This window comes from Panthera uncia, chromosome D1, assembly GCF_023721935.1.
Source record: "Panthera uncia isolate 11264 chromosome D1, Puncia_PCG_1.0, whole genome shotgun sequence".
Lineage (NCBI taxonomy): Eukaryota > Metazoa > Chordata > Mammalia > Carnivora > Felidae > Panthera > Panthera uncia.
The window spans coordinates 62,776,433-62,793,264 of record NC_064808.1 but is presented as its reverse complement, the minus strand read 5'-3'; the positions used below and the strand labels follow the sequence as shown (position 1 = coordinate 62,793,264).

Sequence of the window (16,832 nt, the reverse complement as noted above, 5' to 3'; positions counted from 1 at the left end):
CATAAACAGCACATAGTTCATTTTGCAATATTAATATTGCATCACTTTCTGATTAGAGTTATAAAACACAATTTGGACACAATCCAAAAAAATAAAAGGCCAGAGAGAAAAATAATTACCTAAGGTCTAATCACCTTGATATAATTACTCTTTATCACTTTTTTTCTGATTATGAGCATGATATATATTTGTTGAAAAAATTGTCTTCCTTTCTTTAAAACTCCTTGAATGTATTTCTCCTGTGAAACCTTTGATTACCCAAGGGGTCATTAATCTGTTTTTCTATTATGGTACACTTATATCATGTATTCACATTGATTATGAATTTATTATTCAGTACTCTAGCATTTTTTTTCTCTGTCTTTCCCACTAAATTGTGCTTTTCCAAGGCAAAGGCCTTGACATATTTGTGTTCCCTGCATGAAGACACTGTGCTTGGTACATGTTAGTCTCTAGTAATTGCTCCCAAATGAATGAATGGTCATCAGTTTATAAATAACAGTATGTTATATCATGAAGGTCAAGGAAATAGGCTTGCATATTTTTCATATTCATTTAATATTTTGTATATTTATTGAAAAAGTTATTGTGATTATTAGATAACATTGGAATCAAATTGCATTAATTTTTATTGCCTGGCACAGACTTTAAAAGCTTGAAATTAAGATAAATTTACACTTGTAGTAATATGGAAAATTTATATAGAAGTTATTTTTAAATGCTGAACTTGATAAGTTCAAGAGGTCAAGATTACTATACATTTTAAATAATGTCTTTCAGGTCTTGGACCATACATTTCTGTTTTTAAAAATTTTAATTTCTGTTTTCACTGTCGTATGTTTCTTTGTTGTGACTCTTCCTATTCCTTATGAGGAAGTTGTGTATATAGTTGTTGCTCAATAAATGTTAAAGAGCTCACTGTTTTTATTCTAATTGAGGTTTTGTTTATTTATATTTTTAATTTTTTAGAGAGAGAGAGTGGGGGAGAGAGGCAGAAGGAGAGAGAGAATATTTTTTTTAATTTTTCAAAATTTTAAATTTACATCCAACTTAGTTGGCATATAATGCAGTAACGATTTCAGGAGTAGATTCCAGTGATTCGTCTCCTATGTATAACACCAGTGCTCACCCCAACAAGTGTCTTCCTTAATGCCCTTCACACATTTAGCCCACCCCTTCCCCCTACACAACCCTCCAGCAACCCTGTTTGTTCTCTACATTATAGAGTCTCTTATGTTTTGTCCCCTTCCCTGTTTTTATATTATTTTTGCTTCCCCTCTCTTATGTTTATCTGTTTTGTATATTAAATTCCACATATGAGTGAAGTCATATGATATTTGTGTTTCACTGACTGACTGATTTCATTTAACATAATACCATCTAGTTCCATCCATTTGTTGCAAATGGCAAAATTTCATTCTTTTTTTTTAAGTGACAAATTTTTATTTAGATGTCAGTCATAACATTGCCAATTAAAGGTGTCTAAAAAATGCAAGAATTTATATTTTCTGATGCTGGTTGTGTGTGTGTGTGTGTGCACATGTGCACATGTGCACATGTGCGTGCACCCTTACTTACATTAAGTTCTCTATAATTGGAACTATTGCACAGATACAATTTTGCATTCTTGCTTTTGACATAAAATTAAGAGTCTCCATTATAGTATATTGTTTCCATACTTGCTCTTTTTAAAGTCTGAATCTTAATTCCCCCAATTTACAACAAATAAACACACAGGTTAACAATTTAAATAATGTTTGTCTTCAGCTCATTAGTTTTGTTCTTTTTTTTTTTTTTTTTTTTTTTTTTTGTAGCCAACCATTGTATTTTATTGGGATAAAACACATGGAATGCGTACTATATTCAGCTTTCTACTACTTTATAAAGCACAGCTCTCTGGTTCCAGAAGTATTATTTACACTTGGTGGTTTTTGTTTGTTTGTTTGTTTTTTTGATTTAGCTTTATTTTTTATTTTTTAAAATTTACATCCAAATTAGTTAGTATATAGTGAAGCAATGATTTCAGTAGATTCCTTAATGCCCCTTACCCATTTAGCCCATCCCCCCTCCCACAACCCTTCCAGCAACCCTCAGTTTGTTCTCCATATTTATGAGTCTCTTTTATTTTGTCACCCTCCCTGTTTTTATATTATTTTTGTTTCCCTTCCTTTATGTTTGTTCTCCGTATTTATGAGTCTCTTTTATTTTGTCACCCTCCCTGTTTTTATATTATTTTTGTTTCCCTTCCTTTATGTTCATCTGTTTTGTCTCTCAAAGTCCTCATATGAGTGAAGTCATATGATTTTTGTCTTTCTCTGACTGACTAATTTCACTTAGCATAATACCCTCCAGTTCCATCCACTTGGTTGCAAATGGCAAGATTTCATTCTTTTTGATTGCTGAGTAATACCCATTGTGTGTATATACCACATATTCTTTATCCATTCATCTCTTAATGGACATTTGGGCTCTTTCCATACTTTGGCTATTGTTGATAGTGCTTCTATAAACATTGGGGTGCACATGCCCCTTCGAAACATGTGCATGTGCCACTGTATTACTTGGATGAATACCTAGCAGCGCAATTGCTGGATCATAGGGTAGTTCTATTTGTAATATTTTGAGGAACCTCCATACTGTTTTCCAGAGTGGCTGCACCAGTATGCATTCCCACCAGCAGTGAAAAAGAGATCCTCTCTGCATCCTCGCCAACATCTTTTGTTGCCTGAGTTGTTCATTTTAGCGATTCTGACTGGTGTGAGATGGTATCTCATTGTGGTTTTGATTTGTATTTTCCTGATGATGAGTGATGTTGAGCATTTTTTCATGTGTCTGTTAGCCATCTAGATCCCTTCTTTGGAAAAGTGTCTATTCATGAAGAGAGAGAGAGAATCTTAAGCAGGCTACACACTCAGCACAGAGCCTGATGCGGGGCTTGATCCCATGACCCTGGGATCATGACCTGAGCTTAAGAGCCAGACCTTCAACTGACTGAGATGCCCAGGAGCCCCTAATTGAAGTATAATTTATATATAATAGTATATTAGTTTCAGCTGTACCACATAATGATTCAACAATTCTATGCATTACTCAGTGCTGAACAAGATCAGTGTGCTCCTAATCCCCTTGATTTCACCCATTCCCACACCCATCTAGCTTCTGGCAGCCACCAGCTTGTTTTCTGCATTTAAGAGTCCATTTCTTCACCTATTTTTTCTTTGTTTGTTTGTCTTCTGCCCACTTTTAAATTGGATTATTTGTTTTGTGTGTGTGTTGAATTGTATAAGTTCTTTATATATTTTGGATATTAACCCCTTATCAGATATCTCATTTGCAAATGTCTCCTCCCATTGAGGGGGTTACCTTTTTGTTTTGTTGCTGATTTCCTTCACTGTGCAAAAGTGTTTTATTTTGGTGTAGTCCCAATGGTTTAATTTTGCTTTTGTTTCCCTTGCCTTAGGAGGCATATCCACAAATACAGTACTAAGGCTGGTGTGCAACAGATTATTGCCTATATTTTCTTTTAGGAATTTTATGGCTTCAGGTCTCACATTTAGGTCTTTAGTCCCTTTTGAATTTATTTTTGTGTAAGGTGTAAGAAGGTGGTCCAGTTTCATTCTTTTGCATATTGTTGTCTAGTTTTGTATCCTGCATTTAACTGAACTCATATGTCAGTTCTAATAGTTTTTTGATGGAGTCTTTAGGGTTTTCCAAATATAGTGTCATGTCATCTGCAAATAGTGGAAATTTTAATTTTCCTTACCAATTTGTATGCTTTTATTTCCTTTTATTTTTCTGATTGCTTTGGCTAGGATTTCCAGTAACATGTTGAATAAAAATGGTGAGAGTGGACATCCTTGTCTTATTGCTGATCTTAGAGGAAAAGCTCTCAGTTTTTCCCCATTGAGGATGATGATAGCTGTAGATTTTCATACATGGCCTTTAATAGGTTGAGATATGTTTTCTCCAAACCTACTTTGTTGAGAGCTTTTATTATGAATGCATGTTGTATTTGTCAAATTCTTTTTCTGTATCTATTGAGATGATCCCAACTGTGAGATCATGTCTTGAGCCAAAATCAAGAGTTGGACACTTAACCGACTGAGCCACCCTGGGACCTTGGGATGATCTATGATTTTTATCCTTTCTCTTGATGTGATGTATCACATTGAGTGATTTGTAAATATTGATTCACACCTGCATCCCTGGAATAAATCAGACTTAATCTTAGTGAATGGCTTTTTAAAATGTATTTTTGTATTCAGTTTACTAATATTTTGCTGAGAATTTTTGCACCTGTGTTCATCAGAGATACCAGCCTGTTTTTTAGTGTCTTTGGTTTTGATGTCAGGGTAATGTTGGCCTCATAGAATGAATTTGGAAGCTTTCCTTCATCTTCTATCTTTTGGAATAGTTTGAGAAGGATGGGCATTAACTCTTCTTTAAATATTTGGTAGAATTTACCTGTGAAGCCATCTGGTCCTGGATTTTGTTTGTTGGAAGTTGTTTGATTACCAATTCAATCTCATCACTAGTAACTGGTCTGCTCAAATTTTCTGTTTCTTCCTGACTCAGTTTTGGGAGGTTATATGTTTCTAGGAATTTATCCATTTCTTCTACATCGTCCAATTGATGAGCATATAATTTTTCATAGTATTCTCTTATAATCCTTTGTATTTCTGTGGTGTTGGTTTTTATTTCTATTTTTTGTCATTAGCATTTTTATTTAGTATAGTTTATGCTAGAACAGAAATACATAATAATATGCCCTTTCTTATCACAGGGAGTCTTTTATACAACCAAAAGCATAGCCAACATTTTATATGACAAAAGAAAATTGAACCAAATCTGTAAATTCTCAGGAAAGCAATAAGGATAGAAGAAAATAATGTATTTTATATAAATTATATAGGACAGTTACAAGGAAAATCCATTACTTTCCTCTCTGACTCAATTTTACAAAATAAAGTCAACATATATTATTCTGTGAATTGGTAAGAGTGCATAAACACTGTGACCCTTTCAAAAATATAACAACTGTTATCTTGACGTCATATGTCGTTCTTAGTTCTTAACTGGAGTTGAGCTTCCTTTCATAGTCTTCTTTAGGTTGTGGTATTTGGGCAGGATTTTCATCAGAAAATCCACCTGTAGTGTCTGGGGCTGTGGTCGGTTAGTCTGCACCTGACGAAGGCAGTCTGTACCATACATAGATCATTGTATTCTCAGGGATGACCTCAAATGTATTCAGGCTGCAGCAAGCTCCAATGATGCAACTACTTGTCAATATTATGTTTCTGCCCACATATGCTTTTGATTCAATTGCATTGTCTCCCATTTTCATGGTTTGGAAATAACAGCTAACGTCAAACACATTATTGTTGCCATTGATCATAGGTTTCGGCTTTGGATCTTCAAGCATCAAGGGTGATATTATTAGGGTAAGCATTTATGATAAGCACCTGTTCTTCTTTTATTTTTTAGTTAGTTTATTTATTTATGTATTTATTTATTTATTTATTTATAGTTTTATAATACAGTATTGTTCAATTTATTTTTTTAATTTACATCCAAGTTAGCGTATAGTGCAACAATGATTTCAGGAGTAGATTCCTTAATGTCCCTTACCCATTTAGCCCATCCCTCCTCCCACAACCCCTCCAGTAACCCTCTGTTTGTTCTCCATATTTAAGAGTCTCTTATATTTTTGTCCCCCTCCCTGTTTTTATATTATTTTTGCTTCACTTCCCTTATGTACATGTTTTGTCTCTTAAAGTCCTCATATGAGTGAAGTCATAGATTTGTCTTTCTCTAGTTTTGCTTAGCATAATGCCCTCTAGTTCCATCCATGTAGTTGCACACTTGTTCTTCTTTTAAATTACCTTCACCGATCACTCTTGGCCAAGCTTCTGAAATAATTCATGCTTTAGAGTGAATCACTGTCCTAGGTCCTATAGTAATATCGCCCCAAATTTCACTTTCTATATACACAACTGCTCCAGGAGCAATCTTCACACTCTTTTCAGCCTTTTCTGCCATGCTTTGGCCCTTGTCTTATTTCTCCTCCATTTCTGATTTTATTTATTTGAGTCCTTTCTCTCTCTTTGTTGGGTCTGGCTAAATGGTTATCAATTTTATTTTATTTTTTCCAAGAACCAGCTCCTGGTTTCATTGAACTGTTCCTTTGTTTAATTTAGTCATTTCTGCTCTAATCTTTATTATTTCCTTACTTCTACTGGCTTTGGGATTTGTTTGTTCTTCTTTTTCTAGCTTCTTTAGATATATACAAAGTTTGTTTATTTGAGATTTTTTTTTATTTTGTGATGGAGTCCTCTATTGCAATAATCTTCCCTCTTAGAACAAACAGCTTTTGCTGCATCCCAAAGATTTTGGACTATTATGTTTTCATTTTCATTTGTCTCCATGTATTTTTTTATTTCCTTTTTGATTTCTTGGTTGACCCTTTCATTTTTTAGTAGTATGTTATTTAGCCACCATGTATTTGTGTTCTGTCCAAATTTTTTCTTGGATTGACTTCTAGTTTCATATTGTTGTGGTTGGAAAAGATGCATAATGTTATTTTAGTCTTTTTTGAATTTATTGAGATTTGTTTTGTGGCCTAACATGATATATTCTGGAGACTGTTTCTTGCTATTTTTAAGAAATGACAAAACCTATATCCCTTTGTGTAAATATCACTCCTTTATTTAACTGTGGTAAAGCCCATAAAAATAAATTTTGGGCGTTATTGAAACATATAGTAACAGACCTGAAGAAGCCATAACAATTATTTAGTGTGCTTTGGTCTCTTTAAATGATGAGGAACATAAAACTCAAAAGTACTGGATGAGTTATCCAAAGTCACACTAATTTTTAGTGTTAGAGCTATGTCTAGGACACAAATCAGGAGACTACGTTATGGATTGTGTAGCTAGGTGCCCCAGTTAAGTGGGGGCTAAGTAGTAAGGTTGGATTCTCTGGGCCTATATGGATATTATCTCTCTAACTACCCATGTGGCCATCTTGAGCTCTCCTGCCCTGTTGCATCTTCTTCTGTCCTATCTAATCCTATTCTACTTTACCATATTCTCTTGTCAATTTGCCCATCTCTCTGTCTACTTATATATCATTTATCTATTTAAATAACACTGATTGAGCTGCAATGAAGTGACTTGAGTTTTATGTATATTATCTCACTGAAACTAAAAATTCCTTTGAGATTTTTATAGTTGAAAACATTGAGGCTCAGAGAAAATAAGTAATAAGCAATATGTTGATCCTTTCTTAAATAGCAAGAGATAGACCCACTTGACTCTATCATTCATGTTCTCCATGACTGTTACATCTGGCAGGTTACTCTTACCTGAGGCAGCTCAACTAGCAGCCTTCTCCTTCATTTCATTTAGGTCTTTGCTAAAATATCACTTCCAAAGTGGGGCCTTCTTTGATGACCCTGTTTGCATTTGAGTTATCATTCCCCATCTACTTTCTTGATTTAGTTTTTCTTTTTAGCATCTATCACTTTATATAACTTTCTTTGTTATTCTTTGCACCTAGAATAATGCTGGCACATATAAGTATTCTTTTTGTTAAATGAATTGGATAAGCCAAATTCACACAGTCCTTAGGTGAACCTGAGTTTACACTGGGAGAGATGAGACAAACACAAAATTCATGTTCTGGGAGCCACAAGTAAATCTTGAGGTCTCGTGGTAGCTAAAGGGGAAAAAGATCAGAAAAGAGCAGCCCAGGAATGAATTCATGGAAGGAAAGGGTCTGGTCTCATTGTTACTAGCAAAGTAGATATTTTTGAGTTGCCTTTGTTGTTTCTTAGAAGCATGATGTCTAGCTGGATAAAATTCTGTTAAAGTACTGGGGCAGTATGACAGAACGGCAAAACCTAGTTGCTGGCCAAGGTGTAGGTTTTGGAGCATCTAAGCATTACCCAATGAGGGTCCCAGGAGAGGGTATTAGGATTCCATGGGAATGCACTCTTCTTGGGAGAAGCAATATAAATCTCATTGTTCTGTAGAATATTGTCTGTCCAGGGCCAGAGTACTTTAGGGTTTGTGAAATATTCCTACCCTCTTTATGCTCAGTGGTTACAGAAGCAGAATTGCAGAATGGGACTTGAACAAACTAGAACTAATCTTGTAGATTCTGGTGGCTGGTTCACATCTTATTGAGGTCAGGGCCTTGGAGTGGTTTTTTTTTTTTTTTTTTTTTTTTTTTTTTTTTTTTTTATGTGGAAGCCAGTAGACTAGATGATGAGGGCTTGAGCAGTAGGATTGCGTGTTGTGCAGCAGATTACACATTTGATATTCCAGAGACAAGTTCATTGAAAGCGTTATTCCACTTGACAGAACAGCACTTGTGTAGAGCTGCCAGATTTGATGCTATAAAGGAAACATAGCACTCTGGAAATAAATTACACTTTGTATTAACTGAATGATATATTAATCTTTTCCACCATTGAAGCAGGAGGGAGAATGAGCAGTGAATGTTAACACAGCATTATATGGATACCCACTTGCAATTCTTATTTCTTTGATATTCATAGACATGGAATTCAGAAACTTTCTCCAAAGAAAGTTTAACTTGCTGCAATATTTATGATAGCTTTTCTTTTGTGATCTGTTTACTTACAAGAACTTGAGAAGCTTTCAAAGTCAAGATTATTCAGATCAGTACCTGTTGCAGCTTTCCAATTTTTAAGTATGTCCAGAAAAAGTTATACTTGGATCTGGCATCCTTCTGGATAATTTGAGAATAATAAAACAGTTAAGGAGCTGTCACAGCTCCTGCCAGGGTAAGAAATTTGAACTAACAACCAGATTGCTGGTCACACAGACCTGGAATCTTACCAGCTGTGTGATTCAAGGCAGGTTGTAGAACATCTCTGAGTCTCATGTCTGTCATTTGGAAAATGAGAACACTAGTTTCATTTTGCAGAGATGCTCTGAGGAGAATGGGATATTAGATGTAAAAATATTTAGTACCATGCATATAGTAAGTTGATTTAATTTTTTCCCTCTTTTTTTGGAGAAAAGAGAGGGAAAGTCTCAAGACTAATTGTACTCTGTTTCTGGATCCTCTTCTCAAAAAGGATCTGAAGTGGTGGAATTATTTTTAAAAGGCCAGAGGTGTTGTGAAGAAGAAACAAAGCTAATGGATTCTGTCTTTAGACCCTTTATCCAGCTTATTTTCAGTCTCCCACAATAAAACAATTTATTATTATTATTATTATTATTATTATTACAACCACTACTAACTTTCCTGAAGATGGGGTTTTAAAACAGTTCTGTAACACAGTGATTGATTGATTGATTGATTGATTTCAAAGACAAAGATATATTGAGAATTTATTTTACATTGTTTTGTACAGCATCTAAAGCAAATGCAAGTGAGGAAAATAAAAATCAAGTTTGCTAAGTTCTTATTACATACCATTACAGTAATAGAGGCTTACATATCATTATCCTCTTTAATTTTATATTATTTAATTTTACATTGCTTATCCCTTGGGATTCTGACCTCCAGAAATAAACAGAAATTTTAGAACAAAAATTTACAACATTCTAGTCACTGACTTTCTCTTGTAGGATATTCTACCTATTATAACTTGTGACTCTAGTAGATTTATGGATAATAACATGTTGAAAGAAGCAGAACAAAGCTTCTAAGTATCTTAAAATAAAAGGAAGCTAAGATTTATTGAGTGCCCAGTATATGCCAGCGCTCTCACATGTTGCAACTAGTTATTGCACATATGTAACAAATGTAAAACTTGTGTTTTAATTTGGAACCCTGACGGTAGATGTTTTTGTGCTCCCTTCACTCTCAGCACTTCACCTCACACTTCCAGTTTACTTTTGTGTATTATTTGAGTGCATGTTCACTCTGCTACCAGAGGTGAAACTCATTTATGATGTAGCACTTGTGTATCACACTCCCAATGCCTAGCCCAGGGCCTGGCACTTGGTAGGAGCTTGATAAATGGTAGTTTAGGAAATAAACAGAAAGGAAGCATCAGATGGAGGGGGCAGGAATCCTTCCCACTTTTCACTCAGAATGATGGAGTAGTGGAAGGAATGGTATCAATGGGCACAGAGCACTATCAGAAGCTACATTTATTAAGCACCATCTTACTGTGTGCCAGGCACTATGCCAGACTTTCATTTATTATCATACTTAATACTCACGATGACCCTATGCAGTAAGCACTCTTATTCTGTCCCCATGTGAAGAAGGAAGTATCAGAGAGGTTTCATACATTTCCCCAAATTTTACAGCTAGTGAATGCCAGAACTTCAAGGGCCTGTAATGTGTCTGTCTTCAAAGCCTATGTTCTTGAGCACTATATTTGTGGACTTGTGACCTGCGGGGTGTACATGGCACACTAAGTCCCCCAGAAATCATGAGGGAAGGCTGCTGATGATACAGAACTGAATTTATAAACTTGTTGAGTATGGGAGAGTCCCATCTCATCTGTCCTAGTAGTAGTTGCAAAGAAGGAGGTCACAGAAAGGAGTTTAGAAGGTTTTGTTTTAAATTTTTAGTTGTGGTAAAGAACACATAACATTAAATTTAGCATTTCAACCATTTTTTTTAAGAAAGAGAAAGAGAGAGAGAGAGAGAGAGAGAGAGAGCGAGCACACGTGTGTGAGAGTGCGGAGGGGCAAAGGGAAAAGGAGAGACAGAATTCTAAGCGGGCTCCATGCCAGTGCATAGTTCAATGTGGGGCTTGATCTCAGGACCCTGAGATAATGATTTGAGCCAAAATCAAGTGTCAGACATTTAACCGACTGAGCTACCCAGGTTCCCATCAACAGTTTTAAAAGGTACAGTTCACTACTGTTAAGTATATTCAAACTGATGTGCAACAGATGTCCGTGACTTTTTCATATTGCAAAACTGAAACTCTCTGTTAACTCCCTGCTCCTCCCCTCCCTGAAAGTCATTGGTAACCACCACTCTACTTTCTGCTTCTACGAATGTGACTACTTTAGACACCTCATATAAGTGGAATCATACCATATTTGTCTTTTTGCATCTATCTTATTTCACCTGGAGTAATGTTGTCAAGATTCATCAGTGTTGTAGCACAAGTCAGAGTTTCCTTCCTTTTTAAGGCTGAATAGTATTCTACCACATATATACAAACACGCACATACACACACTACATTTTGTTTATCCATTTGTCTGTAGATGGGAGTTGGGTTGCTTCTACCTTTTGGCTCTTTTGAATAATGCTGCTTTGAAAATGTGTGTACATTTATCTCTTTAATATCTTCCTCTCAATTTTTTTTTGATGTAGACTTAGGTCTTGACTTGGGGTTTCTGGATCATATTATAATTCTATTTTTTTTGTGTGTTTTTTTGTTTTGTTTTTTGAGGAGCCATCATACTATTTTCCATAGTGGTTGCACCATTTTACTCTCTCACCAATAGTACACAAGCTTTCCAGTTTGTTCATATGCTCTCCAATACTTGTTATTTTGTTTTGATAGTTTTCCTAATAGATGTGAGGTGATACCTCATAGTAGTTTATATTTGAGTTTCTGTAATGACTAGAGGTTATTAGTAACTAGAGTTAGTCATGGAGTGATTTCAGGGTGTAAATTAATAAGTATGTTCTGGGCAGGGATAGGGTTTGTAAAGCAGATGAGTTGTTGGAAGAAGTGGGCTCTTATCTTTGGAATGCATGCATGTGTGGATTTACTGTCAAAACAGTTTGTGATCATTTTGGAGAACATTTGGATCTGAGTGATTTGGTGTCAAAATCATGTGAGTGTAGTAGCTTCTGTTACATATCATGGCTTGGTTTTTAAGCCATGTTTGTCTTGAAAATTTTGGTTTCTGTTTGATTCTTCTCTTTGCTAAGGTCACTTTCTCATGCCTCACATGATGCTCTGTACAGTATTTGGCAGCCAGGTGCCCATCTTTCATGGTTACTGTAATAGTTAATTAAGATAACAAACATGGTTTTAGATGTAGCACCTGGTACACAGTAAGTGCTAATTAAATAGTTGCACTTAAGTTATGGTAATAGTAATAGTGTAGTCATAGTGAACATGTAAAGTAGTACTTGTAAAGATAATGATGACACTGCCACTTATTTTTTCTGAATCTCTGTACTTCGAACTCATCCTATTACCACTGCCCTAGTGTAGGAACTCATCACTAAGGATCGTTAGTTCCCTCCTCCTATGCGCTATCTAATCACACCACCACTGACAAAAAATGACCTAACACTCAAGTTTAAAACAGTTACCCTCCTAGTTACAACTTCCCCATGGCTCTCCCTTGACCTCCAAAGGAATCTAAGCTCCATTACATTCTGCATTTAGCCTTCCTTACTCCTGTCTCTACCCAGCTCTTGAGCCTCATCCCCTACAGTCCCTGACACAGTATTTATTCTTCAGGGTTCTCAAATGCTTTAGTATCTCATAAAACACCTGCTATAATATCTCCCTTAAAATTTTGATTTGTACACACATAAAAATTTATATAAAAAAATAAAAGTTATCCTATCATTCATACTTTCTATTTTTAGTTTTTTTTTTTCTTTTCTTTTGCTCCCTTCTCCCTTTTCCCATCTTACTTGCCCTCTACCCCACTTGCAACTACTGCTGTAATAACATCATATTAGCAACTTTGGAAGTATCCTTTTGAATTTTTTCCATGTTGAGGCAATGTTACATAAACATACTTGTGTGTGTGTGTGTATGTGTGTGTATTTGCATACATTTTCCTGTTTAAACACTTTACTGGATGTATCCAATCTCTAGTGTCAATTTCTGCCAAACTTAAGGCCTCTTTAACACCAATGAGTTTTATTTTAGGGGAGAAATATGGCTAAAATGTTACTATTTCCCCCAAGTCACCTCCTTTCCCTGACTCAGTTACTGAACTGAAGGGCCCAATATCTGCAAGAGCTTGACATTTTTAATTTGAAAGTCCTATTGTCATTTCTGTCACCTTAGATGGGAGTGTTAAGAAGAGGTCACTGGAAAATTACTGACTCTAGATGAACAATTTGTTCTTAATTAAAAAGCCTGATGAAACTCTCTTTGGGAAATGAACTCATTCAAATGAGAGATAATTTAAACTCATCCACTCAGGATACTTTTTTCTTTATTTTTCCTTCACCCAGTACATAAAATTTTTATTCAGTCTTGTAATATAAGTTGAATTTGACAGGAGCAATTTTTTTTTCATTCAAACCATAAAATTATTATGTTGTATGAGTTAACATTGTGTTTTCCTCTCAGAAAAAAATGAGTACCGCATTCCCTAGAGACATTGTCTGGCAGCAATGGAGAATGGAGTAAAACTACTCCCTGCTGGGGTTTCAGAATGGGAAACAAACACAGTATCATTAAATACACATGGACTCTTAAGTCAGAAGGCCAGAGTTCAAGCCCAGTTCTGTCACTGAAGAGCTGAGTGACCTTGGTGAAATATTTGAAATGGGGTTTCCCCTTGTCTGTAAAAAGAATAATAATCCCTGCTGTATATCATTGGCTATTCTAAGGTTCAAATGAAGTAACTGTTGTGAAAAGATTGAATGAATGCAAAGTGCAATGTAAACATATGGGATTGTCAATATTGATGCCTCCTGCTGCTGATGCACTGTGAGAAATAGTTTCTTATTAGTTTGCTAGATAGATCCATCAACCAGTGACTGGTCACTAGGCAGAATGCCATCAGAATGGAAAGGTAAGCCCAACCTCTTCCTTCTTTATCATCCCCAATATAAAATGAAAAATCTGAGGCCCAGAAGGGGAAGGGCATTGACGAAAGCCACACAACCAGTTAGTGGTATAGCCAGGACTGGATATTCCACTTCCTGCCCAGTATTCTTTCCCAAACGCCCTGCTTCTAACTTTTTAAAATAAATAATAGAATTCTAGTTTGACATGACCACTTAGAAATGGAGAAGCATAAAGAGATTGGAGGTTTGTTTAACATGCCTCATTCCCATTTATCCCCTGGAGGTTCATATTTGCATATTGTTTGAGGTAGGGTCAAGGAGAACTTAAACTGAATTGAAATGAGATACCAGATTCTCAGATACAGAGTCAAACTACCCTCACACCCTGATCTGTGTTGGTGATTAAGTGAACGGTAACAACAGGCCAGTATTACATAGCTTACTGGAACAGCATTCCCCAAATTGTATTCTAGGGATCACTTGTGCCAGGGTAGCTGCTCAAATAAGATAGATAATTGCTGCATTGATATACTTTCTCTTGGAGATTCATGGTGCACATCAGCATCCTAAGCTCCTCAGCAATGTCACAACAAGGAAAATTTGTTTAATTTTGTTTAAAGGTTAAACTGATAAATTTGTGTCAAGAAAATGTTTTTCCCCTTAAACATTTAATATTGTCCCCTGGTTTGTTGTTTCTCTTCTGCCTAAGGAGAAAAAAATAGTAGATGCCAGTGTCTATCTCCAGGAAGAGTCCATGCACACTGCTGTCTCTGCCACCTGTTCCCCGCCTTGTGCAGCCGTGGGTAGGGGAGACATTGGCTGCTAAATTGTGCTGGGCTTTATGAGTTCTCTGTCAGGATGAGGGGAAGAGTTCAATGCCAGGGCAAACTTAATAACCATTAACCAGATGCAAATGCAGACATGTCTGCACATGCCAGAGTGAGAAGATGATAACAGCCAAAACCCAGATTAGATTATCTGCATCTCAGTGCACATCCATGTTAACAGACCATATCCAGGCCCAGATACTATTTGCCCCCAAAGCTTTGATATTTGAAAGTCCCTCACCCATTCTTCCCACAACTTAGACACAACTCAAAGAAAATTGGGTAGAGGAAATCTTGAATTGCCATCTAAATCTTGAATTAATTGGGGGGGCAAAACACAAGAACAAGGCCAAGAGTCATTCTTCACCTTTGTCAAATGGGGGATTGAGGTGGAAATCAAGTTCAGAAATGGAAATGTAAAGTTTAATTTTGTTTTGCATTTCTGAGTTTGTGGACTGGGAAAAGGGTCTACCTCCTATAAATTTCACATTGGGATCTTTTGCTACCTTATACCCACTTCCATGATTCTGGAAAGTTGGTCATTTAATTAGTACATTAAAATGTTTTTGAACATCTATTTTGATCATTATTCTTTTACATAAAAAAGGGGTGCCTAGCTGGCTAAGTTGGTTCAGTATCCAACTCTTGATTTCTGCTCAGGTCATTATCTCACAGTTCATGGGATCCAGCCCTGCACTGGGCTCTGTGCTGATAGCATGGAGCCTACTTGGGATTCTCTCTCTCCCTGTCTCTCAGCTCCTCCCCTCCCCCTCTCTCTCTCAAAATACATAAATACAACATTAAAAAAGAATAAGGCGTGATTCTTGTTTTCAAGTTGTTGCTAGATGAGTAACACACAAAAAACGTAACAGATGTTCAAATGGGAATAGAAGTTGACTGTATTGGTCAGTGAGGCAATTCAGGCAGGGAATTATTTCTGTAGTAGGAAAGAAGGACATTGAATTTATTTAGTAGAAATGAAATGAAATACTAAATCTAAAAAAATGAAAAGGTTGACAAGACCCTAATAGCAAGATAGATAAAAACAAAATTAGCAGGATGTCTTTCATTTTTTAAGCTGTATAAAGACAGGGAACAAGATTACGGAATTTCACCAACTGGAGTTAGGAATTACATAATCCCTGAATTGCTGTATACCATTCCTGATTGCCCCTGCCCTGAACCCTCCAAATGATGATGATAATAAAATTAAACAAATGAAGAGCAAGAGAGTGGGATAATGTATACTCAAGGTACTTCTTTTTTGTGAAAAGTCTCTCAGGCTATATATGTCTGATTTAATACAGATTTGGTTTTGGAAATGCATGTGGCTTTTCATGTCCATAAAGAAACCTGCATGGAGATAATTCAGTGAAGAGATTTGGAATTATTTTTGAGGGAGTGGAAAGATCTCCATTACATGGATGGAGGTAGGGATAGGTGATGGCAGGGTAGTACGATCTGTCTGCAGGGTTTGGATAAGACAAATAACTACAATAAGTCAAAAATTACTGTAAGACAAGAAAGCCAGGGATGATTACAATGCTGTGGCTTCTGTGTAAGATGAAGAGCCACTCAACTAATTTTAAGAGGATCTTGTGAACTGAGAAAGGAACGTCCCCTTTGGGGAAAGTGACTACAGGTTTTTTGGAAGCTCAGATGACCAGTAAGTACATATTCTATTATTATATCTAGACCTTTTCCAAAGGGTTCAGTCATCAACCCGGGATGAAAAATCAACTGGGGCAGCATCCCAGGCAGTGTCCATGAGAGTATGAAAAAAAATTACAAACCATAAAGTTGATACTCTGACAGATTCCTTGAGCTCTGCCTCCCAAACTCAGGATTACTGGTCCTCACGGAGGAGGTCAGAATGGAGGAAGATGTTGGAGGCTCTAGGGAAGACTGCGTCACAGCCCCACTTACTACTAATTCTAAAATGACTCAAAAGAGGGATACCTGGCTGGCTTAGTCATAGAGCATGGGACTTGATTTTGGAGTTGTGAGTTTGAGCCCCATTTTGGGCAGAGAGATTGCTTAAAAAACAAAATGACTCAAAGATTATTTTTCCATTTAAAAACTTAAGTTTTAAGAAAAAAAACTCTGATACTCTGAAAATTATTGTTCTGGGTATATTGACTTCTTGTCCCCTTCCTGATCTCTATTAGCACTAATTCAGCAAATTTGTCACTCACAATAAAAATATGTGCTTGAAACATAAAATAGTGTGATATCAAATAGAACTTAACATATGATAATATTCTCAGTAAATTGTCCTAAGATCATCT

At 36.1% G+C, this 16,832-nt stretch overlaps 1 pseudogene; it reads right to left on the bottom strand.

Moving 5' to 3' along the window:
- Nucleotides 1-5,062: 5,062 nt before the first annotated feature.
- On the bottom strand, nt 5,063-6,039 carry LOC125937911 (dynactin subunit 6-like; annotated as a pseudogene).
- Between the last annotated feature and the right edge of the window lie 10,793 nt (nt 6,040-16,832).